At 40.7% G+C, this 23,487-nt stretch overlaps 6 non-coding genes across 6 annotated transcripts; all 6 read right to left on the reverse strand.

Annotated features, from left to right (window-relative positions):
- Positions 1-3,524: 3,524 nt before the first annotated feature.
- On the reverse strand, positions 3,525-3,589 carry LOC132647292 (small nucleolar RNA SNORD109A). The gene has a single exon (XR_009585660.1). It is a non-coding gene; the product is annotated as a small nucleolar RNA SNORD109A (small nucleolar RNA).
- Positions 3,590-7,098: 3,509 nt separating this feature from the next.
- On the reverse strand, positions 7,099-7,163 carry LOC132647293 (small nucleolar RNA SNORD109A). The gene has a single exon (XR_009585661.1). It is a non-coding gene; the product is annotated as a small nucleolar RNA SNORD109A (small nucleolar RNA).
- A 3,512-nt stretch (positions 7,164-10,675) lies between these two features.
- LOC132647294 (small nucleolar RNA SNORD109A) lies at positions 10,676-10,740 on the reverse strand. The gene has a single exon (XR_009585662.1). It is a non-coding gene; the product is annotated as a small nucleolar RNA SNORD109A (small nucleolar RNA).
- A 3,517-nt stretch (positions 10,741-14,257) lies between these two features.
- LOC132647295 (small nucleolar RNA SNORD109A) lies at positions 14,258-14,322 on the reverse strand. The gene has a single exon (XR_009585663.1). It is a non-coding gene; the product is annotated as a small nucleolar RNA SNORD109A (small nucleolar RNA).
- A 3,516-nt stretch (positions 14,323-17,838) lies between these two features.
- LOC132647296 (small nucleolar RNA SNORD109A) lies at positions 17,839-17,903 on the reverse strand. The gene has a single exon (XR_009585664.1). It is a non-coding gene; the product is annotated as a small nucleolar RNA SNORD109A (small nucleolar RNA).
- Positions 17,904-21,424: 3,521 nt separating this feature from the next.
- LOC132647297 (small nucleolar RNA SNORD109A) lies at positions 21,425-21,489 on the reverse strand. The gene has a single exon (XR_009585665.1). It is a non-coding gene; the product is annotated as a small nucleolar RNA SNORD109A (small nucleolar RNA).
- Positions 21,490-23,487: the final 1,998 nt, after the last annotated feature.

Genomic DNA, 23,487 nt, shown 5'->3' on the forward strand with positions numbered 1-23,487 from the left:
AGAAAGGCCTTCGCTCAACACATGAGTTTTCACCTACCAAGTGAAATCCCAGAGAGCTAGACTCCTGGGCCTTGACAAGGAAGTTCAAAACTGTGCAGGAGGCATGTACCTCATTCTGTCAAAGGTTCTGGGGAAACACAGAGGACAGGATTAAAGAGCCTTTCCCCTTTGACACCATATGAGAAAAATAGAGGTCAACACATTGCCTTTGGTGGGTGTCACTGGCCCCAAATCGGGTACCTGTGAATGTTCCTTGAATTTATGTATTTAATCTTTACAACAAAGATTTGGTAAGAATAGAGAAAACATTCAAGAAAGCAAAATGACTTTTTTCCTATCTAGATAAGATTTTTTCAACATCCTAATTTGCGGTTTTGATTCTATGCTCGTCATGTTAACCCGCCTTTACACTTCCTCCTCAGGTTCCCTGTCTTCCATGTATGTTCCTCTCCATCTTACAGTGCACAGTATTGAGCCTTCCAGTTGTCCTGCAATTGTCAATGCTCTGGAGGATTTTGTGATGTATGTCGCATGACCACCAGCTCCTTCCATATTTCCTTGGACAACAAAAAGCAACACACAGGCCAAGCTATATTTTGGTCCATATACATCACCAGGTATCCCACAGGACATTGACAGGGACAGGAGTTGGGTTCTGTGTGCCTGATTCCTGAACCTTCTCTTCTTATCACCTCTCATGTCATGTTTCTTCAAATGAACTCAACACCACCCAGGTTCCAAGATGAAGGAAGCCATTGCATTTAATACCAAAAATATTCTTAGTTTTGTTTTGTTTTGTTCTGACAATGGACAACTAGATTTCTGGCTCAACATAATCCATAATCATTTATAAAAAGAATAAATATGGTTCCTTGTCAGCTCTGTTTGGGTTTTTGAAAACTTTATGGCAATTCACCTGAATTTTAGAGGGCAAGATTGCATGTTTCCATGCTACTTACAAGGAAGTGAAAACGCATGGTTTGCTCTCTTAGTATCCACGCCAGAGGATCAATGATAGATGAAATTTGTGAGGGTTATTGTTCTGTGCTCTAGGGGTCTAGACTCCTAACACCCTATCATCTTCCTTTGGGTTCCACACCTGTCAGGGCAGAAATAAAAGTTTAATTCTTTGAGCTTGAATGTCGATAAGGGAAGGAGCTGGGAGAAGGCTTTTCTTAGTACTTCTGGATATATTATTTAGAATTGGAAGCTTCAATGGTAGCTTCAAAAGAAAGTCAAATATGCCAATAACTTCACCTAACTGTTGGTTTTCCAAATGCACCTCAAAATACTAATGGTATTAGTTAGTATCCTTGTCACGTGCTTGGGTTTGGTCTACCTAGCTAAGTCCCCTACAATGCCAGGGCCATAGCAAGTGTTCCACCATCAATAGGCAAGATGAAGCCTAGGTTGTTTAGCCATGAGAGGGACGTTAAATAAATCTCATCTCTTGTGGTACACAGTAGGTAAATATTTAGTCAGGCGAGAATGCAGCCTGTCTACAAACAAAAGACACAATGGGAAGCAGCGTCACTTACCTGTCCTGCCAGAAGGGAAGCACCTCTCCAAGTTTTAGCCTGCAACATAATAAGTATGAAGGTTATCAGAAAATGAAATGCGTCTAGGCAACCTTGACTTTCTAAAGTGTCCCGACCTTCAAGTCTGCCAGCACTTCAGTCTTTCCCAGAACCAACTATTGAATTCATTTCCTCCCTTCCAATCCCCTCAGATTTTAGCCACTGTGGCAAGGATTTCTCTTCTTCTGATGACTTCCTCAGAAGCTGTCTGTGAGAGCATCTTTGCCAGTGCCAGCAGGCACAGTGTGGACGCCTCTCAGTGGGCAGCGAGGAAGTTGGACAAAGCAAAGAAGAAGCAGTGAGTATAGCATTGCAGTATGGTCATTCTTAACTCCTCCTTTCTCAAAGTCAAAACGACCAAGTTGCACAGAGGTGAAAGTCAGTAAGCCCAATGGTATCTTTGAGATTTCAGGGTTTCATTGAAATTTGTCCTCTTTGCATGGAATTCTCTCCTTGTTTATCCAACAGAGTGTTCCATAATTGACTTTAGATTTCTTCCCTGCCATGCAACCTCATCTTGGAAGAGAGGGGAATCCAAAGGTACCTTTTTGTCTACATGTATGTTACCATGTCTCGATTCATAAAAACTCAAGTCTTCCACTTGGAAGAGCGTTGGAATCATCTACCATGCTTCAGGTTAAATCTGATGAAAAGAAGATGTTTTCTACGCACTAACTGACTAGCCCGTGGTCAAATACACATGGGTTCCTTTTTATCAAGTATGCTGTACTACACATCTGAGATTACATGATGTCCTTGATTGGATATTCAAGCTTCAAACATGGCTTTAGAAATTGTGTATCCAGCAAGTGTTACCAAGAGTCCTATGCTACAGCTTCGTAAAAGTCTGTTAGTAGTAAGATATATATATATATATATATATATATATATATATATATATATATATACATATATGTGTGTGTGTCAGTCCTGAATTAATTGTGTTCATCATGAGGATGTTAAGAAGATTCAGTGTGTGGTTCTTTCTTGTTTCATTGAAGAGTTAGCGCATCTGATCCATTATCAGGATTGTGGGTCTACCAGCAAGCAACATGTTCTTTAGAAATATCTTTCCTTGTTTCATAAAGGAATAGTTGTTTTCATAGATCTTGGGTAACACGCAAATTTTGTTAGAATAGATGATTTGCATCTGTGTGAGAGCGGCAATGAGAGGATGAATGTACCCAGGAGGAAAAGAAAAACAACAACAACAAGTAACAGAAAGCAAAGCCCAATTGTCATTTCTCATGATGGATCAACTGAGATGGTTTCCATGCGAGAAAGAGATAGGTAAACACAACATGCTCTGGAAGATTTTGGCAGCTAAGACATAAATGATGAACACCAATAAAACTAGGGAATGTCTCAAACAGGTGCCCTGGTTTCTCACCTAGCCATTATTATTTAGAATTTACCCAGCCTCCAACAGGAAAGACCATTTCAATTTTCCCTCTATATAAATTGAATGATCCTTTAATTATTAGTTATACGTCAGCCTTTACACAACTTTGGGAAAAGTGCGAGGGCAGTCCTTGTCCTCCAATATTCTTGGGACTACTGGCATGAGCCCTAACCTCCCAGCCTGACACTTTACCACATATGTGCAAGGGTACATCGCCGGAGACTAGGAATGAGCAGCACGTTCTAATTCATCAGTTCTTACATATTTTTTGAGTACGTCATTTGCACCTACAGTCATCTCTACCTGATATATGTGCCTACTCCTATAGTAAAGGTTGTCTCCCTATCACTTGGAATCATTTCTATCTCTTTGAAAATAGAAAGCAATGAAGATTGTATCAAACCAAGTATGGGTATTGTTATGAGGCCTTTTTCGAAAAATCTCAGAATCTGATGACATACTGCACAGTTCTCATCCTCTCTGAAGTGGGAAGAGTGCAAGGCAGGCTCTGAACTCCTCATGGGTCTCACGAGGACCTCATATCTGGACCTCAGATCGCATCTGTTCAAGTCAGTCAACGTCCTCAGAGACCTGTTGTCATCATAGATCCAGAAAGGCCTTCGCTCAACACATGAGTTTTCACCTACCAAGTGAAATCCCAGAGAGCTAGACTCCTGGGCCTTGACAAGGAAGTTCAAAACTGTGCAGGAGGCATGTAGCTCATTCTGTCAAAGGTTCTGGGGAAACACAGAGGACAGGATTAAAGAGCCTTTCCCCTTTGACACCATATGAGAAAAATAGAGGTCAACACATTGCCTTTGGTGGGTGTCACTGGCCCCAAATCGGGTACCTGTGAATGTTCCTTGAATTTATGTATTTAATCTTTACAACAAAGATTTGGTAAGAATAGAGAAAACATTCAAGAAAGCAAAATGACTTTTTTCCTATCTAGATAAGTTTTTTCAACATCCTAATTCGCGGTTTTGATTCTATGCTCGTCATGTTAACCCGCCTTTACACTTCCTCCTCAGGTTCCCTGTCTTCCATGTATGTTCCTCTCCATCTTACAGTGCACAGTATTGAGCCTTCCAGTTGTCCTGCAATTGTCAATGCTCTGGAGGATTTTGTGATGTATGTCGCATGACCACCAGCTCCTTCCATATTTCCTTGGACAACAAAAAGCAACACACAGGCCAAGCTATATTTTGGTACATATACATCACCAGGTATCCCACAGGACATTGACAGGGACAGGAGTTCGGTTCTGTGTGCCTGATTCCTGAACCTTCTCTTCTTATCACCTCTCATGTCATGTTTCTTCAAATGAACTCAACACCACCCAGGTTCCAAGATGAAGGAAGGCATTGCATTTAATACCAAAAATATTCTTAGTTTTGTTTTGTTTTGACAATGGACAACTAGATTTCTGGCTCAACATAATCCATAATCATTTATAAAAAGAATAAATATGGTTCATTGTCAGCTCTGTTTGGGTTTTTGAAAACTTTATGGCAATTCACCTGAATTTTAGAGGGCAAGATTGCATGTTTCCATGCTACTTACAAGGAAGTGAAAACGCATGGGTTGCTCTCTTAGTATCCACGCCAGAGGATCAATGATAGATGAAATTTGTGAGGGTTATTGTTCTGTGTTCTAGGGGTCTAGACTCCTAACACCCTATCATCTTCCTTTGGGTTCCACACCTGTCAGGGGAGAAATAAAAGTTTAATTCTTTGAGCTTGAATGTCGATAAGGGAAGGAGCTGGGAGAAGGCTTTTCTTAGTACTTCTGGATATATTATTTAGAATTGGAAGCTTCAATGGTAGCTTCAAAAGAAAGTCAAATATGCCAATAACTTCACCCAACTGTTGGTTTTCCAAATGCACCTCAAAATACTAATGGTATTAGTTAGTATCCTTGTCACTTGCTTGGGTTTGGTCTACCTAGCTAAGTCCCCTACAATGCCAGGGCCATAGCAAGTGTTCCACCATCAATAGGCAAGATGAAGCCTAGGTTGTTTAGCCATGAGAGGGATGTTAAATAAATCTCAACTCTTGTGGTACACAGTAGGTAAATATTTAGTCAGGCGAGAATGCAGCCTGTCTACAAACAAAAGACACAATGGGAAGCAGAGTCACTTACCTGTCCTGCCAGAAGGGAAGCACCTCTCCAAGTTTTAGCCTGCAACATAATAAGTATGAAGGTTATCAGAAAACGAAATGCGTCTAGGCAACCTTGACTTTCTAAAGTGTCCCGACCTTCAAGTCTGCCAGCACTTCAGTCTTTCCCAGAACCAACTATTGAATTCATTTCCTCCCTTCCAATCCCCTCAGATTTTAGCCACTGTGGCAAGGATTTCTCTTCTTCTGATGACTTCCTCAGAAGCTGTCTGTGAGAGCATCTTTGCCAGTGCCAGCAGGCACAGTGTGGACGCCTCTCCGTGGGCAGCGAGGAAGTTGGACAAAGCAAAGAAGAAGCAGTGAGTATAGCATTGCAGTATGGTCATTCTTAACTCCTCCTTTCTCAAAGTCAAAACGACCAAGTTGCACAGAGGTGAAAGTCAGTAAGCCCAATGGTATCTTTGAGATTTCAGGGTGTGATTGAAATTTGTCCTCTGTGCATGGAATTCTCTCCTTGTTTATCCAACAGAGTGTTCCATAATTGACTTTAGATTTCTTCCCTGCCATGCAACCTCATCTTGGAAGAGAGGGGAATCCAAAGGTACCTTTTTGTCTACATGTATGTTACCATGTCTCGATTCATAAAAACTCAAGTCTTCCACTTGGAAGAGCGTTGGAATCATCTACCATGCTTCAGGTTAAATCTGATGAAAAGAAGATGTTTTCTACGCACTAACTGACTAGCCCGTGGTCAAATACACATGGGTTGCTTTTTATCGAGTATGTTGTACTACACATCTGAGATTACATGATGTCCTTGATTGGATATTCAAGCTTCAAACATGGCTTTAGAAATTGTGTATCCAGCAAGTGTTACCAAGAGTCCTATGCTACAGCTTCGTAAAAGTCTGTTAGTAGTAATATATATATATATATATATATATATATATATATATATATATACATATATGTGTGTGTCAGTTCTGAATTAATTGTGTTCATCATGAGGATGTTAAGAAGATTCAGTGTGTGGTTCTTTCTTGTTTCATTGAAGAGTTAGCGCATCTGATCCATTATCAGGATTGTGGGTCTACCAGCTAGCAACATGTTCTTTAGAAATATCTTTCCTTGTTTCATAAAGGAATAGTTGTTTTCATAGATCTTGGGTAACACGCAAATTTTGTTAGAATAGATGATTTGCATCTGTGTGAGAGCGGCAATAAGAGGATGAATGTACCCAGGAGGAAATGAAAAACAACAACAACAAGTAACAGAAAGCAAAGCCCAATTGTCATTTCTCATGATGGATCAACTGAGATGGTTTCCATGCGAGAAAGAGATAGGTAAACACAACATGCTCTGGAAGATTTTGGCAGCTAAGACATAAATGATGAACACCAATAAAACTAGGGAATGTCTCAAACAGGTGCCCTGGTTTCTCACCTAGCCATTATTATCTAGAATTTACCCAGCCTCCAACAGGAAAGACCATTTCAATTTTCCCTCTATATAAATTGAATGATCCTTTAATTATTAGTTATACGTCAGCCTTTACACAACTTTGGGAAAAGTGCGAGGGCAGTCATTGTCCTCCAATATTCTTGGGACTACTGGCATGAGCCCTAACCTCCCAGCCTGACACTTTACCACATATGTGCAAGGGTACATCGCCGGAGACTAGGAATGAGCAGCACGTTCGAATTCATCAATTCTTACATATTTTTTGAGTACGTCATTTGCACCTACAGTCATTTCTACCTGATATATGTGCCTACTCCTATAGTCAAGGTTGTCTCCCTATCACTTGGAATCATTTCTATCTCTTTGAAAATAGAAAGCAATGAAGATTGTATCAAACCAAGTATGGGTATTGTTATGAGGCCTTTTTCGAAAAATCTCAGAATCTGATGCCATACTGCACAGTCTCATCCTCTCTGAAGAGGGAAGAGTGCAAGGCAGGCTCTGAACTCCTCATGGGTCTCACGAGGACCTCATATCTGGACCTCAGATCGCATCTGTTCAAGTCAGTCAACGTCCTCAGAGACCTGTTGTCATCATAGATCCAGAAAGGACTTCGCTCAACACATGAGTTTTCACCTACCAAGTGAAATCCCAGAGAGCTAGACTCCTGGGCCTTGACAAGGAAGTTCAAAACTGTGCAGGAGGCATGTACCTCATTCTGTCAAAGGTTCTGGGGAAACACAGAGGACAGGATTAAAGAGCCTTTCCCCTTTGACACCATATGAGAAAAATAGAGGTCAACACATTGCCTTTGGTGGGTGTCACTGGCCCCAAATCGGGTACCTGTGAATGTTCCTTGAATTTATGTATTTAATCTTTACAACAAAGATTTGGTAAGAATAGAGAAAACATTCAAGAAAGCAAAATGACTTTTTTTCCTATCTAGATAAGATTTTTCAACATCCTAATTTGCGGTTTTGATTCTATGCTCGTCATGTTAACCCGCCTTTACACTTCCTCCTCAGGTTCCCTGTCTTCCATGTATGTTCCTCTCCATCTTACAGTGCACAGTATTGAGCCTTCCAGTTGTCCTGCAATTGTCAATGCTCTGGAGGATTTTGTGATGTATGTCCCATGACCACCAGCTCCTTCCATATTTCCTTGGACAACAAAAAGCAACACACAGGCCAAGCTATATTTTGGTCCATATACATCACCAGGTATCCCACAGGACATTGACAGGGACAGGAGTTGGGTTCTGTGTGCCTGATTCCTGAATCTTCTCTTCTTATCACCTCTCATGTCATGTTTCTTCAAATGAACTCAACACCACCCAGGTTCCAAGATGAAGGAAGCCATTGCATTTAATACCAAAAATATTCTTAGTTTTGTTTTGTTTTGACAATGGACAACTAGATTTCTGGCTCAACATAATCCATAATCATTTATAAAAAGAATAAATATGGTTCATTGTCAGCTCTCTTTGGGTTTTTGAAAACTTTATGGCAATTCACCTGAATTTTAGAGGGCAAGATTGCATGTTTCCATGCTACTTACAAGGAAGTGAAAACGCATGGGTTGCTCTCTTAGTATCCACGCCAGAGGATCAATGATAGATGAAATTTGTGAGGGTTATTGTTCTGTGTTCTAGGGGTCTAGACTCCTAACACCCTATCATCTTCCTTTGGGTTCCACACCTGTCAGGGGAGAAATAAAAGTTTAATTCTTTGAGCTTGAATGTCGATAAGGGAAGGAGCTGGGAGAAGGCTTTTCTTAGTACTTCTGGATATATTATTTAGAATTGGAAGCTTCAATGGTAGCTTCAAAAGAAAGTCAAATATGCCAATAACTTCACCCAACTGTTGGTTTTCCAAATGCACCTCAAAATACTAATGGTATTAGTTAGTATCCTTGTCACTTGCTTGGGTTTGGTCTACCTAGCTAAGTCCCCTACAATGCCAGGGCCATAGCAAGTGTTCCACCATCAATAGGCAAGATGAAGCCTAGGTTGTTTAGCCATGAGAGGGATGTTAAATAAATCTCAACTCTTGTGGTACACAGTAGGTAAATATTTAGTCAGGCGAGAATGCAGCCTGTCTACAAACAAAAGACACAATGGGAAGCAGAGTCACTTACCTGTCCTGCCAGAAGGGAAGCACCTCTCCAAGTTTTAGCCTGCAACATAATAAGTATGAAGGTTATCAGAAAACGAAATGCGTCTAGGCAACCTTGACTTTCTAAAGTGTCCCGACCTTCAAGTCTGCCAGCACTTCAGTCTTTCCCAGAACCAACTATTGAATTCATTTCCTCCCTTCCAATCCCCTCAGATTTTAGCCACTGTGGCAAGGATTTCTCTTCTTCTGATGACTTCCTCAGAAGCTGTCTGTGAGAGCATCTTTGCCAGTGCCAGCAGGCACAGTGTGGACGCCTCTCCGTGGGCAGCGAGGAAGTTGGACAAAGCAAAGAAGAAGCAGTGAGTATAGCATTGCAGTATGGTCATTCTTAACTCCTCCTTTCTCAAAGTCAAAACGACCAAGTTGCACAGAGGTGAAAGTCAGTAAGCCCAATGGTATCTTTGAGATTTCAGGGTGTGATTGAAATTTGTCCTCTGTGCATGGAATTCTCTCCTTGTTTATCCAACAGAGTGTTCCATAATTGACTTTAGATTTCTTCCCTGCCATGCAACCTCATCTTGGAAGAGAGGGGAATCCAAAGGTACCTTTTTGTCTACATGTATGTTACCATGTCTCGATTCATAAAAACTCAAGTCTTCCACTTGGAAGAGCGTTGGAATCATCTACCATGCTTCAGGTTAAATCTGATGAAAAGAAGATGTTTTCTACGCACTAACTGACTAGCCCGTGGTCAAATACACATGGGTTGCTTTTTATCGAGTATGTTGTACTACACATCTGAGATTACATGATGTCCTTGATTGGATATTCAAGCTTCAAACATGGCTTTAGAAATTGTGTATCCAGCAAGTGTTACCAAGAGTCCTATGCTACAGCTTCGTAAAAGTCTGTTAGTAGTAATATATATATATATATATATATATATATATATATATATATATATACATATATGTGTGTGTCAGTTCTGAATTAATTGTGTTCATCATGAGGATGTTAAGAAGATTCAGTGTGTGGTTCTTTCTTGTTTCATTGAAGAGTTAGCGCATCTGATCCATTATCAGGATTGTGGGTCTACCAGCTAGCAACATGTTCTTTAGAAATATCTTTCCTTGTTTCATAAAGGAATAGTTGTTTTCATAGATCTTGGGTAACACGCAAATTTTGTTAGAATAGATGATTTGCATCTGTGTGAGAGCGGCAATAAGAGGATGAATGTACCCAGGAGGAAATGAAAAACAACAACAACAAGTAACAGAAAGCAAAGCCCAATTGTCATTTCTCATGATGGATCAACTGAGATGGTTTCCATGCGAGAAAGAGATAGGTAAACACAACATGCTCTGGAAGATTTTGGCAGCTAAGACATAAATGATGAACACCAATAAAACTAGGGAATGTCTCAAACAGGTGCCCTGGTTTCTCACCTAGCCATTATTATCTAGAATTTACCCAGCCTCCAACAGGAAAGACCATTTCAATTTTCCCTCTATATAAATTGAATGATCCTTTAATTATTAGTTATACGTCAGCCTTTACACAACTTTGGGAAAAGTGCGAGGGCAGTCATTGTCCTCCAATATTCTTGGGACTACTGGCATGAGCCCTAACCTCCCAGCCTGACACTTTACCACATATGTGCAAGGGTACATCGCCGGAGACTAGGAATGAGCAGCACGTTCGAATTCATCAATTCTTACATATTTTTTGAGTACGTCATTTGCACCTACAGTCATTTCTACCTGATATATGTGCCTACTCCTATAGTAAAGGTTGTCTCCCTATCACTTGGAATCATTTCTATCTCTTTGAAAATAGAAAGCAATGAAGATTGTATCAAACCAAGTATGGGTATTGTTATGAGGCCTTTTTCGAAAAATCTCAGAATCTGATGCCATACTGCACAGTCTCATCCTCTCTGAAGAGGGAAGAGTGCAAGGCAGGCTCTGAACTCCTCATGGGTCTCACGAGGACCTCATATCTGGACCTCAGATCGCATCTGTTCAAGTCAGTCAACGTCCTCAGAGACCTGTTGTCATCATAGATCCAGAAAGGACTTCGCTCAACACATGAGTTTTCACCTACCAAGTGAAATCCCAGAGAGCTAGACTCCTGGGCCTTGACAAGGAAGTTCAAAACTGTGCAGGAGGCATGTACCTCATTCTGTCAAAGGTTCTGGGGAAACACAGAGGACAGGATTAAAGAGCCTTTCCCCTTTGACACCATATGAGAAAAATAGAGGTCAACACATTGCCTTTGGTGGGTGTCACTGGCCCCAAATCGGGTACCTGTGAATGTTCCTTGAATTTATGTATTTAATCTTTACAACAAAGATTTGGTAAGAATAGAGAAAACATTCAAGAAAGCAAAATGACTTTTTTTCCTATCTAGATAAGATTTTTCAACATCCTAATTTGCGGTTTTGATTCTATGCTCGTCATGTTAACCCGCCTTTACACTTCCTCCTCAGGTTCCCTGTCTTCCATGTATGTTCCTCTCCATCTTACAGTGCACAGTATTGAGCCTTCCAGTTGTCCTGCAATTGTCAATGCTCTGGAGGATTTTGTGATGTATGTCCCATGACCACCAGCTCCTTCCATATTTCCTTGGACAACAAAAAGCAACACACAGGCCAAGCTATATTTTGGTCCATATACATCACCAGGTATCCCACAGGACATTGACAGGGACAGGAGTTGGGTTCTGTGTGCCTGATTCCTGAATCTTCTCTTCTTATCACCTCTCATGTCATGTTTCTTCAAATGAACTCAACACCACCCAGGTTCCAAGATGAAGGAAGGCATTGCATTTAATACCAAAAATATTCTTAGTTTTGTTTTGTTTTGTTCTGACAATGGACAACTAGATTTCTGGCTCAACATAATCCATAATCATTTATAAAAAGAATAAATATGGTTCATTGTCAGCTCTCTTTGGGTTTTTGAAAACTTTATGGCAATTCACCTGAATTTTAGAGGGCAAGATTGCATGTTTCCATGCTACTTACAAGGAAGTGAAAACGCATGGGTTGCTCTCTTAGTATCCACGCCAGAGGATCAATGATAGATGAAATTTGTGAGGGTTATTGTTCTGTGCTCTAGGGGTCTAGACTCCTAACACCCTATCATCTTCCTTTGGGTTCCACACCTGTCAGGGCAGAAATAAAAGTTTAATTCTTTGAGCTTGAATGTCGATAAGGGAAGGAGCTGGGAGAAGGCTTTTCTTAGTACTTCTGGATATATTATTTAGAATTGGAAGCTTCAATGGTAGCTTCAAAAGAAAGTCAAATATGCGAATAACTTCACCCAACTGTTGGTTTTCCAAATGCACCTCAAAATACTAATGGTATTAGTTAGTATCCTTGTCACTTGCTTGGGTTTGGTCTACCTAGCTAAGTCCCCTACAATGCCAGGGCCATAGCAAGTGTTCCACCATCAATAGGCAAGATGAAGCCTAGGTTGTTTAGCCATGAGAGGGATGTTAAATAAATCTCATCTCTTGTGGTACACAGTAGGTAAATATTTCGTCAGGCGAGAATGCAGCCTGTCTACAAACAAAAGACACAATGGGAAGCAGCGTCACTTACCTGTCCTGCCAGAAGGGAAGCACCTCTCCAAGTTTTAGCCTGCAACATAATAAGTATGAAGGTTATCAGAAAAGGAAATGCGTCTAGGCAACCTTGACTTTCTAAAGTGTCCCGACCTTCAAGTCTGCCAGCAGTTCAGTCTCTCCCAGAACCAACTATTGAATTCATTTCCTCCCTTCCAATCCCCTCAGATTTTAGCCACTGTGGCAAGGATTTCTCTTCTTCTGATGACTTCCTCAGAAGCTGTCTGTGAGAGCATCTTTGCCAGTGCCAGCAGGCACAGTGTGGACGCCTCTCAGTGGGCAGCGAGGAAGTTGGACAAAGCAAAGAAGAAGCAGTGAGTATAGCATTGCAGTATGGTCATTCTTAACTCCTCCCTTCTCAAAGTCAAAACGACCAAGTTGCACAGAGGTGAAAGTCAGTAAGCCCAATGGTATCTTTGAGATTTCAGGGTGTCATTGAAATTTAACCTCTGTGCATGGAATTCTCTCCTTGTTTATCCAACAGAGTGTTCCATAATTGACTTTAGATTTCTTCCCTGCCATGCAACCTCATCTTGGAAGAGAGGGGAATCGAAAGGTACCTTTTTGTCTACATGTATGTTACCATGTCTCGATTCATAAAAACTCAAGTCTTCCACTTGGAAGAGCGTTGGAATCATCTACCATGCTTCAGGTTAAATCTGATGAAAAGAAGATGTTTTCTACGCACTAACTGACTAGCCCGTGGTCAAATACACATGGGTTGCTTTTTATCGAGTATGTTGTACTACACATCTGAGATTACATGATGTCCTTGATTGGATATTCAAGCTTCAAACATGGCTTTAGAAATTGTGTATCCAGCAAGTGTTACCAAGAGTCCTATGCTACAGCTTCCTAAAAGTCTGTTAGTAGTAAGATATATATATATATATATATATATATATATATATATATATATATACATATATGTGTTTGTCAGTTCTGAATTAATTGTGTTCATCATGAGGATGTTAAGAAGATTCAGTGTGTGGCTCTTTCTTGTTTCATTGAAGAGTTAGCGCATCTGATCCATTATCAGGATTGTGGGTCTACCAGCTAGCAACATGTTCTTTAGAAATATCTTTCCTTGTTTCATAAAGGAATAGTTGTTTTCATAGATCTTGGGTAACACGCAAATTTTGTTAGAATAGATGATTTGCATCTGTGTGAGAGCGGCAATAAGAGGATGAATGTACCCAGGAGGAAAAGAAAAACAACAACAAGTAACAGAAAGCAAAGCCCAATTGTCATTTCTCATGATGGATCAACTGAGATGGTTTCCATGCGAGAAAGAGATAGGTAAACACAACATGCTCTGGAAGATTTTGGCAGCTAAGACATAAATGATGAACACCAATAAAACTAGGGAATGTCTCAAACAGGTGCCCTGGTTTCTCACCTAGCCATTATTATCTAGAATTTACCCAGCCTCCAACAGGAAAGACCATTTCAATTTTCCCTCTATATAAATTGAATGATCCTTTAATTATTAGTTATACGTCAGCCTTTACACAACTTTGGGAAAAGTGCGAGGGCAGTCATTGTCCTCCAATATTCTTGGGACTACTGGCATGAGCCCTAACCTCCCAGCCTGACACTTTACCACATATGTGCAAGGGTACATCGCCGGAGACTAGGAATGAGCAGCACGTTCTAATTCATCAGTTCTTACATATTTTTTGAGTACGTCATTTGCACCTACAGTCATCTCTACCTGATATATGTGCCTACTCCTATAGTAAAGGTTGTCTCCCTATCACTTGGAATCATTTCTATCTCTGTGAAAATAGAAAGCAATGAAGATTGTATCAAACCAAGTATGGGTATTGTTATGAGGCCTTTTTCGAAAAATCTCAGAATCTGATGCCATAATGCACAGTTCTCATCCTCTCTGAAGAGGGAAGAATGCAAGCCAGGCTCTGAAATCCACATGGGTCTCACGAGGACCTCATATCTGGACCTCAGATCGCATCTGTTCAAGTCAGTCAACGTCCTCAGAGACCTGTTGTCATCATAGATCCAGAAAGGCCTTCGCTCAACACATGAGTTTTCACCTACCAAGTGAAATCCCAGAGAGCTAGACTCCTGGGCCTTGACAAGGAAGTTCAAAACTGTGCAGGAGGCATGTAGCTCATTCTGTCAAAGGTTCTGGGGAAACACAGAGGACAGGATTAAAGAGCCTTTCCCCTTTGACACCATATGAGAAAAATAGAGGTCAACACATTGCCTTTGGTGGGTGTCACTGGCCCCAAATCGGGTACCTGTGAATGTTCCTTGAATTTATGTATTTAATCTTTACAACAAAGATTTGGTAAGAATAGAGAAAACATTCAAGAAAGCAAAATGACTTTTTTTCCTATCTAGATAAGATTTTTCAACATCCTAATTTGCGGTTTTGATTCTATGCTCGTCATGTTAACCCGCCTTTACACTTCCTCCTCAGGTTCCCTGTCTTCCATATATGTTCCTCTCCATCTTACAGTGCACAGTATTGAGCCTTCCAGTTGTCCTGCAATTGTCAATGCTCTGGAGGATTTTGTGATGTATGTCCTATGACCACCAGCTCCTTCCATATTTCCTTGGACAACAAAAAGCAACACACAGGCCAAGCTATATTTTGGTCCATATACATCACCAGGTATCCCACAGGACATTGACAGGGACAGGAGTTGGGTTCTGTGTGCCTGATTCCTGAACCTTCTCTTCTTATCACCTCTGATGTCATGTTTCTTCAAATGAACTCAACACCACCCAAGTTCCAAGATGAAGGAAGGCATTGCATTTAATACCAAAAATATTCTTAGTTTTGTTTTGTTTTGTTCTGACAATGGACAACTAGATTTCTGGCTCAACATAATCCATAATCATTTATAAAAAGAATAAATATGGTTCATTGTCAGCTCTGTTTGGGTTTTTGAAAACTTTATGGCAATTCACCTGAATTTTAGAGGGCAAGATTGCATGTTTCCATGCTACTTACAAGGAAGTGAAAACGCATGGGTTGCTCTCTTAGTATCCACGCCAGAGGATCAATGATAGATGAAATTTGTGAGGGTTATTGTTCTGTGCTCTAGGGGTCTAGACTCCTAACACCCTATCATCTTCCTTTGGGTTCCACACCTGTCAGGGCAGAAATAAAAGTTTAATTCTTTGAGCTTGAATGTCGATAAGGGAAGGAGCTGGGAGAAGGCTTTTCTTAGTACTTCTGGATATATTATTTAGAATTGGAAGCTTCAATGGTAGCTTCAAAAGAAAGTCAAATATGCCAATAACTTCACCCAACTGTTGGTTTTCCAAATGCACCTCAAAATACTAATGGTATTAGTTAGTATCCTTGTCACTTGCTTGGGTTTGGTCTACCTAGCTAAGTCCCCTACAATGCCAGGGCCATAGCAAGTGTTCCACCATCAATAGGCAAGATGAAGCCTAGGTTGTTTAGCCATGAGAGGGACGTTAAATAAATCTCATCTCTTGTGGTACACAGTAGGTAAATATTTCGTCAGGCGAGAATGCAGCCTGTCTACAAACAAAAGACACAATGGGAAGCAGAGTCACTTACCTGTCCTGCCAGAAGGGAAGCACCTCTCTAAGTTTTAGCCTGCAACATAATAAGTATGAAGGTTATCAGAAAATGAAATGCGTCTAGGCAACCTTGACTTTCTAAAGTGTCCCGACCCTCAAGTCTGCCAGCAGTTCAGTCTTTCCCAGAACCAACTATTGAATTAATTTCCTCCCTTCAAATCCCCTCAGATTTTAGCCACTGTGGCAAGGATTTCTCTTCTTCTGATGACTTCCTCAGAAGCTGTCTGTGAGAGCATCTTTGCCAGTGCCAGCAGGCACAGTGTGGACGCCTCTCAGTGGGCAGCGAGGAAGTTGGACAAAGCAAAGAAGAAGCAGTGAGTATAGCATTGCAGTATGGTCATTCTTAACTCCTCCTTTCTCAAAGTCAAAACGACCAAGTTGCACAGAGGTGAAAGTCAGTAAGCCCAATGGTATCTTTGAGATTTCAGGGTGTCATTGAAATTTGTCCTCTGTGCATGGAATTCTCTCCTTGTTTATCCAACAGAGTGTTCCATAATTGACTTTAGATTTCTTCCCTGCCATGCAACCTCATCTTGGAAGAGAGGGGAATCCAAAGGTACCTTTTGGTCTACATGTATGTTACCATGTCTCGATTCATAAAAACTCAAGTCTTCCACTTGGAAGAGCGTTGGAATCATCTACCATGCTTCAGGTTAAATCTGATGAAAAGAAGATGTTTTCTACGCACTAACTGACTAGCCCGTGGTCAAATACACATGGGTTGCTTTTTATTGAGTATGTTGTACTACACATCTGAGATTACATGATGTCCTTGATTGGATATTCAAGCTTCAAACATGGATTTAGATATTGTGTATCCAGCAAGTGTTACCAAGAGTCCTATGCTACAGCTTCCTAAAAGTCTGTTAGTAGTAAGATATATATATATATATATATATATATATATATATATATATACATATATGTGTGTGTCAGTTCTGAATTAATTGTGTTCATCAAGAGGAAGTTAAGAAGATTCAGTGTGTGGTTCTTTCTTGTTTCATTGAAGAGTTAGCGCATCTGATCCATTATCAGGATTGTGGGTCTACCAGCTAGCAACATGTTCTTTAGAAATATCTTTCCTTGTTTCATAAAGGAATAGTTGTTTTCATAGATCTTGGGTAACACGCAAATTTTGTTAGAATAGATGATTTGCATCTGTGTGAGAGCGGCAATAAGAGGATGAATGTACCCAGGAGGAAAAGAAAAACAACAACAACAAGTAACAGAAAGCAAAGCCCAATTGTCATTTCTCATGATGGATCAACTGAGATGGTTTCCATGCGAGAAAGAGATAGGTAAACACAACATGCTCTGGAAGATTTTGGCAGCTAAGACATAAATGATGAACACCAATAAAACTAGGGAATGTCTCAAACAGGTGCCCTGGTTTCTCACCTAGCCATTATTATCTAGAATTTACCCAGCCTCCAACAGGAAAGACCATTTCAATTTTCCCTCTATATAAATTGAATGATCCTTTAATTATTAGTTATACGTCAGCCTTTTCACAACTTTGGGAAAAGTGCGAGGGCAGTCATTGTCCTGCAATATTCTTGGGACTACTGGCATGAGCCCTAACCTCCCAGCCTGACACTTTACCACATATGTGCAAGGGTACATCGCCGGAGACTAGGAATGAGCAGCACGTTCTAATTCATCAGTTCTTACATATTTTTTGAGTACGTCATTTGCACCTACAGTCATCTCTACCTGATATATGTGCCTACTCCTATAGTAAAGGTTGTCTCCCTATCACTTGGAATCATTTCTATCTCTTTGAAAATAGAAAGCAATGAAGATTGTATCAAACCAAGTATGGGTATTGTTATGAGGCCTTTTTCGAAAAATCTCAGAATCTGATGCCATACTGCACAGTTCTCATCCTCTCTGAAGAGGGAAGAGTGCAAGGCAGGCTCTGAACTCCTCATGGGTCTCACGAGGACCTCATATCTGGACCTCAGATCGCATCTGTTCAAGTCAGTCAACGTCCTCAGAGACCTGTTGTCATCATAGATCCAGAAAGGCCTTCGCTCAACACATGAGTTTTCACCTACCAAGTGAAATCCCAGAGAGTTAGACTCCTGGGCCTTGACAAGGAAGTTCAAAACTGTGCAGGAGGCATGTAGCTCATTCTGTCAAAGGTGGTGGGGAAACACAGTGACAGGATTGAAGAGCCTTTCCCCTCTGACACCATATGAGAAAAATAGAGGTCAACACATTGCATTTGGTCGGTGTCACTGGCCCCAAGTCGGGTAGCTGTGAATGTTCCCTGAAATTATGTATTTAATCTTTACAACAAAGATTTGGTAAGAATAGAGAAAACATTCAAGAAAGCAAAATGACTTTTTTCCTATCTAGATAAGATTTTTCAACATCCTAATTTGCGGTTTTGATTCAATGCTCGTCATGTTAACCTGCCTTTACACATCCTCCTCAGGTTCCCTGTCTTCCATGTATGTTCCTCTCCATCTTACAGTGCACAGTATTGAGCCTTCCAGTTGTCCTGCAATTGTCAATGCTCTGGAGGATTTTGTGATGTATGTCCCATGACCACCAGCTCCTTCCATATTTCCTTGGACAACAAAAAGCAACACACAGGCCAAGCTATATTTTGGTCCATATACATCACCAGGTATCCCACAGGACATTGACAGGGACAGGAGTTGGGTTCTGTGTGCCTGATTCCTGAACCTTCTCTTCTTATCACCTCTGATGTCATGTTTCTTCAAATGAACTCAACACCACCCAAGTTCCAAGATGAAGGAAGGCATTGCATTTAATACCAAAAATATTCTTAGTTTTGTTTTGTTTTGTTCTGACAATGGACAACTAGATTTCTGGCTCAACATAATCCATAATCATTTATAAAAGAATAAATATGGTTCATTGTCAGCTCTGTTTGGGTTTTTGAAAACTTTATGGCAATTCACCTGAATTTTAGAGGGCAAGATTGCATGTTTCCATGCTACTTACAAGGAAGTGAAAACGCATGGGTTGCTCTCTTAGTATCCACGCCAGAGGATCAATGATAGATGAAATTTGTGAGGGTTATTGTTCTGTGCTCTAGGGGTCTAGACTCCTAACACCCTATCATCTTCCTTTGGGTTCCACACCTGTCAGGGCAGAAATAAAAGTTTAATTCTTTGAGCTTGAATGTCGATAAGGGAAGGAGCTGGGAGAAGGCTTTTCTTAGTACTTCTGGATATATTATTTAGAATTGGAAGCTTCAATGGTAGCTTCAAAAGAAAGTCAAATATGCCAATAACTTCACCCAACTGTTGGTTTTCCAAATGCACCTCAAAATACTAATGGTATTAGTTAGTATCCTTGTCACTTGCTTGGGTTTGGTCTACCTAGCTAAGTCCCCTACAATGCCAGGGCCATAGCAAGTGTTCCACCATCAATAGGCAAGATGAAGCCTAGGTTGTTTAGCCATGAGAGGGACGTTAAATAAATCTCATCTCTTGTGGTACACAGTAGGTAAATATTTCGTCAGGCGAGAATGCAGCCTGTCTACAAACAAAAGACACAATGGGAAGCAGCGTCACTTACCTGTCCTGCCAGAAGGGAAGCACCTCTCTAAGTTTTAGCCTGCAACATAATAAGTATGAAGGTTATCAGAAAATGAAATGCGTCTAGGCAACCTTGACTTTCTAAAGTGTCCCGACCCTCAAGTCTGCCAGCAGTTCAGTCTTTCCCAGAACCAACTATTGAATTAATTTCCTCCCTTCAAATCCCCTCAGATTTTAGCCACTGTGGCAAGGATTTCTCTTCTTCTGATGACTTCCTCAGAAGCTGTCTGTGAGAGCATCTTTGCCAGTGCCAGCAGGCACAGTGTGGACGCCTCTCAGTGGGCAGCGAGGAAGTTGGACAAAGCAAAGAAGAAGCAGTGAGTATAGCATTGCAGTATGGTCATTCTTAACTCCTCCTTTCTCAAAGTCAAAACGACCAAGTTGCACAGAGGTGAAAGTCAGTAAGCCCAATGGTATCTTTGAGATTTCAGGGTGTCATTGAAATTTGTCCTCTGTGCATGGAATTCTCTCCTTGTTTATCCAACAGAGTGTTCCATAATTGACTTTAGATTTCTTCCCTGCCATGCAACCTCATCTTGGAAGAGAGGGGAATCCAAAGGTACCTTTTGGTCTACATGTATGTTACCATGTCTCGATTCATAAAAACTCAAGTCTTCCACTTGGAAGAGCGTTGGAATCATCTACCATGCTTCAGGTTAAATCTGATGAAAAGAAGATGTTTTCTAGGCACTAACTGACTAGCCCGTGGTCAAATACACATGGGTTGCTTTTTATTGAGTATGTTGTACTACACATCTGAGATTACATGATGTCCTTGATTGGATATTCAAGCTTCAAACATGGATTTAGATATTGTGTATCCAGCAAGTGTTACCAAGAGTCCTATGCTACAGCTTCCTAAAAGTCTGTTAGTAGTAAGATATATATATATATATATATATATATATATATATATATATATATATATACATATATGTGTGTGTCAGTTCTGAATTAATTGTGTTCATCATGAGGAAGTTAAGAAGATTCAGTGTGTGGTTCTTTCTTGTTTCATTGAAGAGTTAGCGCATCTGATCCATTATCAGGATTGTGGGTCTACCAGCTAGCAACATGTTCTTTAGAAATATCTTTCCTTGTTTCATAAAGGAATAGTTGTTTTCATAGATCTTGGGTAACACGCAAATTTTGTTAGAATAGATGATTTGCATCTGTGTGAGAGCGGCAATAAGAGGATGAATGTACCCAGGAGGAAAAGAAAAACAACAACAACAAGTAACAGAAAGCAAAGCCCAATTGTCATTTCTCATGATGGATCAACTGAGATGGTTTCCATGCGAGAAAGAGATAGGTAAACACAACATGCTCTGGAAGATTTTGGCAGCTAAGACATAAATGATGAACACCAATAAAACTAGGGAATGTCTCAAACAGGTGCCCTGGTTTCTCACCTAGCCATTATTATCTAGAATTTACCCAGCCTCCAACAGGAAAGACCATTTCAATTTTCCCTCTATATAAATTGAATGATCCTTTAATTATTAGTTATACATCAGCCTTTTCACAACTTTGGGAAAAGTGCGAGGGCAGTCATTGTCCTGCAATATTCTTGGGACTACTGGCATGAGCCCTAACCTCCCAGCCTGACACTTTACCACATATGTGCAAGGGTACATCGCCGGAGACTAGGAATGAGCAGCACGTTCTAATTCATCAGTTCTTACATATTTTTTGAGTACGTCATTTGCACCTACAGTCATCTCTACCTGATATATGTGCCTACTCCTATAGTAAAGGTTGTCTCCCTATCACTTGGAATCATTTCTATCTCTTTGAAAATAGAAAGCAATGAAGATTGTATCAAACCAAGTATGGGTATTGTTATGAGGCCTTTTTCGAAAAATCTCAGAATCTGATGCCATACTGCACAGTTCTCATCCTCTCTGAAGAGGGAAGAGTGCAAGGCAGGCTCTGAACTCCTCATGGGTCTCACGAGGACCTCATATCTGGACCTCAGATCGCATCTGTTCAAGTCAGTCAACGTCCTCAGAGACCTGTTGTCATCATAGATCCAGAAAGGCCTTCGCTCAACACATGAGTTTTCACCTACCAAGTGAAATCCCAGAGAGTTAGACTCCTGGGCCTTGACAAGGAAGTTCAAAACTGTGCAGGAGGCATGTAGCTCATTCTGTCAAAGGTTTTGGGGAAACACAGGATTAAAGAGCCTTTCCCCTTTGACACCATATGAGAAAAATAGAGGTCAACACATTGCCTTTGGTGGGTGTCACTGGCCCCAAATCGGGTACCTGTGAATGTTCCTTGAATTTATGTATTTAATCTTTACAACAAAGATTTGGTAAGAATAGAGAAAACATTCAAGAAAGCAAAATGACTTTTTTCCTATCTAGATAAGATTTTTCAACATCCTAATTTGCGGTTTTGATTCAATGCTCGTCATGTTAACCCGCCTTTACACATCCTCCTCAGGTTCCCTGTCTTCCATGTATGTTCCTCTCCATCTTACAGTGCACAGTATTGAGCCTTCCAGTTGTCCTGCAATTGTCAATGCTCTGGAGGATTTTGTGATGTATGTCCCATGACCACCAGCTCCTTCCATATTTCCTTGGACAACAAAAAGCAACACACAGGCCAAGCTATATTTTGGTCCATATACATCACCAGGTATCCCACAGGACATTGACAGGGACAGGAGTTGGGTTCTGTGTGCCTGATTCCTGAACCTTCTCTTCTTATCACCTCTGATGTCATGTTTCTTCAAATGAACTCAACACCACCCAAGTTCCAAGATGAAGGAAGGCATTGCATTTAATACCAAAAATATTCTTAGTTTTGTTTTGTTTTGTTCTGACAATGGACAACTAGATTTCTGGCTCAACATAATCCATAATCATTTATAAAAAGAATAAATATGGTTCATTGTCAGCTCTGTTTGGGTTTTTGAAAACTTTATGGCAATTCACCTGAATTTTAGAGGGCAAGATTGCATGTTTCCATGCTACTTACAAGGAAGTGAAAACGCATGGGTTGCTCTCTTAGTATCCACGCCAGAGGATCAATGATAGATGAAATTTGTGAGGGTTATTGTTCTGTGCTCTAGGGGTCTAGACTCCTAACACCCTATCATCTTCCTTTGGGTTCCACACCTGTCAGGGCAGAAATAAAAGTTTAATTCTTTGAGCTTGAATGTCGATAAGGGAAGGAGCTGGGAGAAGGCTTTTCTTAGTACTTCTGGATATATTATTTAGAATTGGAAGCTTCAATGGTAGCTTCAAAAGAAAGTCAAATATGCCAATAACTTCACCCAACTGTTGGTTTTCCAAATGCACCTCAAAATACTAATGGTATTAGTTAGTATCCTTGTCACTTGCTTGGGTTTGGTCTACCTAGCTAAGTCCCCTACAATGCCAGGGCCATAGCAAGTGTTCCACCATCAATAGGCAAGATGAAGCCTAGGTTGTTTAGCCATGAGAGGGACGTTAAATAAATCTCATCTCTTGTGGTACACAGTAGGTAAATATTTCGTCAGGCGAGAATGCAGCCTGTCTACAAACAAAAGACACAATGGGAAGCAGCGTCACTTACCTGTCCTGCCAGAAGGGAAGCACCTCTCTAAGTTTTAGCCTGCAACATAATAAGTATGAAGGTTATCAGAAAATGAAATGCGTCTAGGCAACCTTGACTTTCTAAAGTGTCCCGACCCTCAAGTCTGCCAGCAGTTCAGTCTTTCCCAGAACCAACTATTGAATTAATTTCCTCCCTTCAAATCCCCTCAGATTTTAGCCACTGTGGCAAGGATTTCTCTTCTTCTGATGACTTCCTCAGAAGCTGTCTGTGAGAGCATCTTTGCCAGTGCCAGCAGGCACAGTGTGGACGCCTCTCAGTGGGCAGCGAGGAAGTTGGACAAAGCAAAGAAGAAGCAGTGAGTATAGCATTGCAGTATGGTCATTCTTAACTCCTCCTTTCTCAAAGTCAAAACGACCAAGTTGCACAGAGGTGAAAGTCAGTAAGCCCAATGGTATCTTTGAGATTTCAGGGTGTCATTGAAATTTG

The sequence above is a fragment of the Meriones unguiculatus genome, chromosome 14, assembly GCF_030254825.1.
Source record: "Meriones unguiculatus strain TT.TT164.6M chromosome 14, Bangor_MerUng_6.1, whole genome shotgun sequence".
NCBI lineage: Eukaryota > Metazoa > Chordata > Mammalia > Rodentia > Muridae > Meriones > Meriones unguiculatus.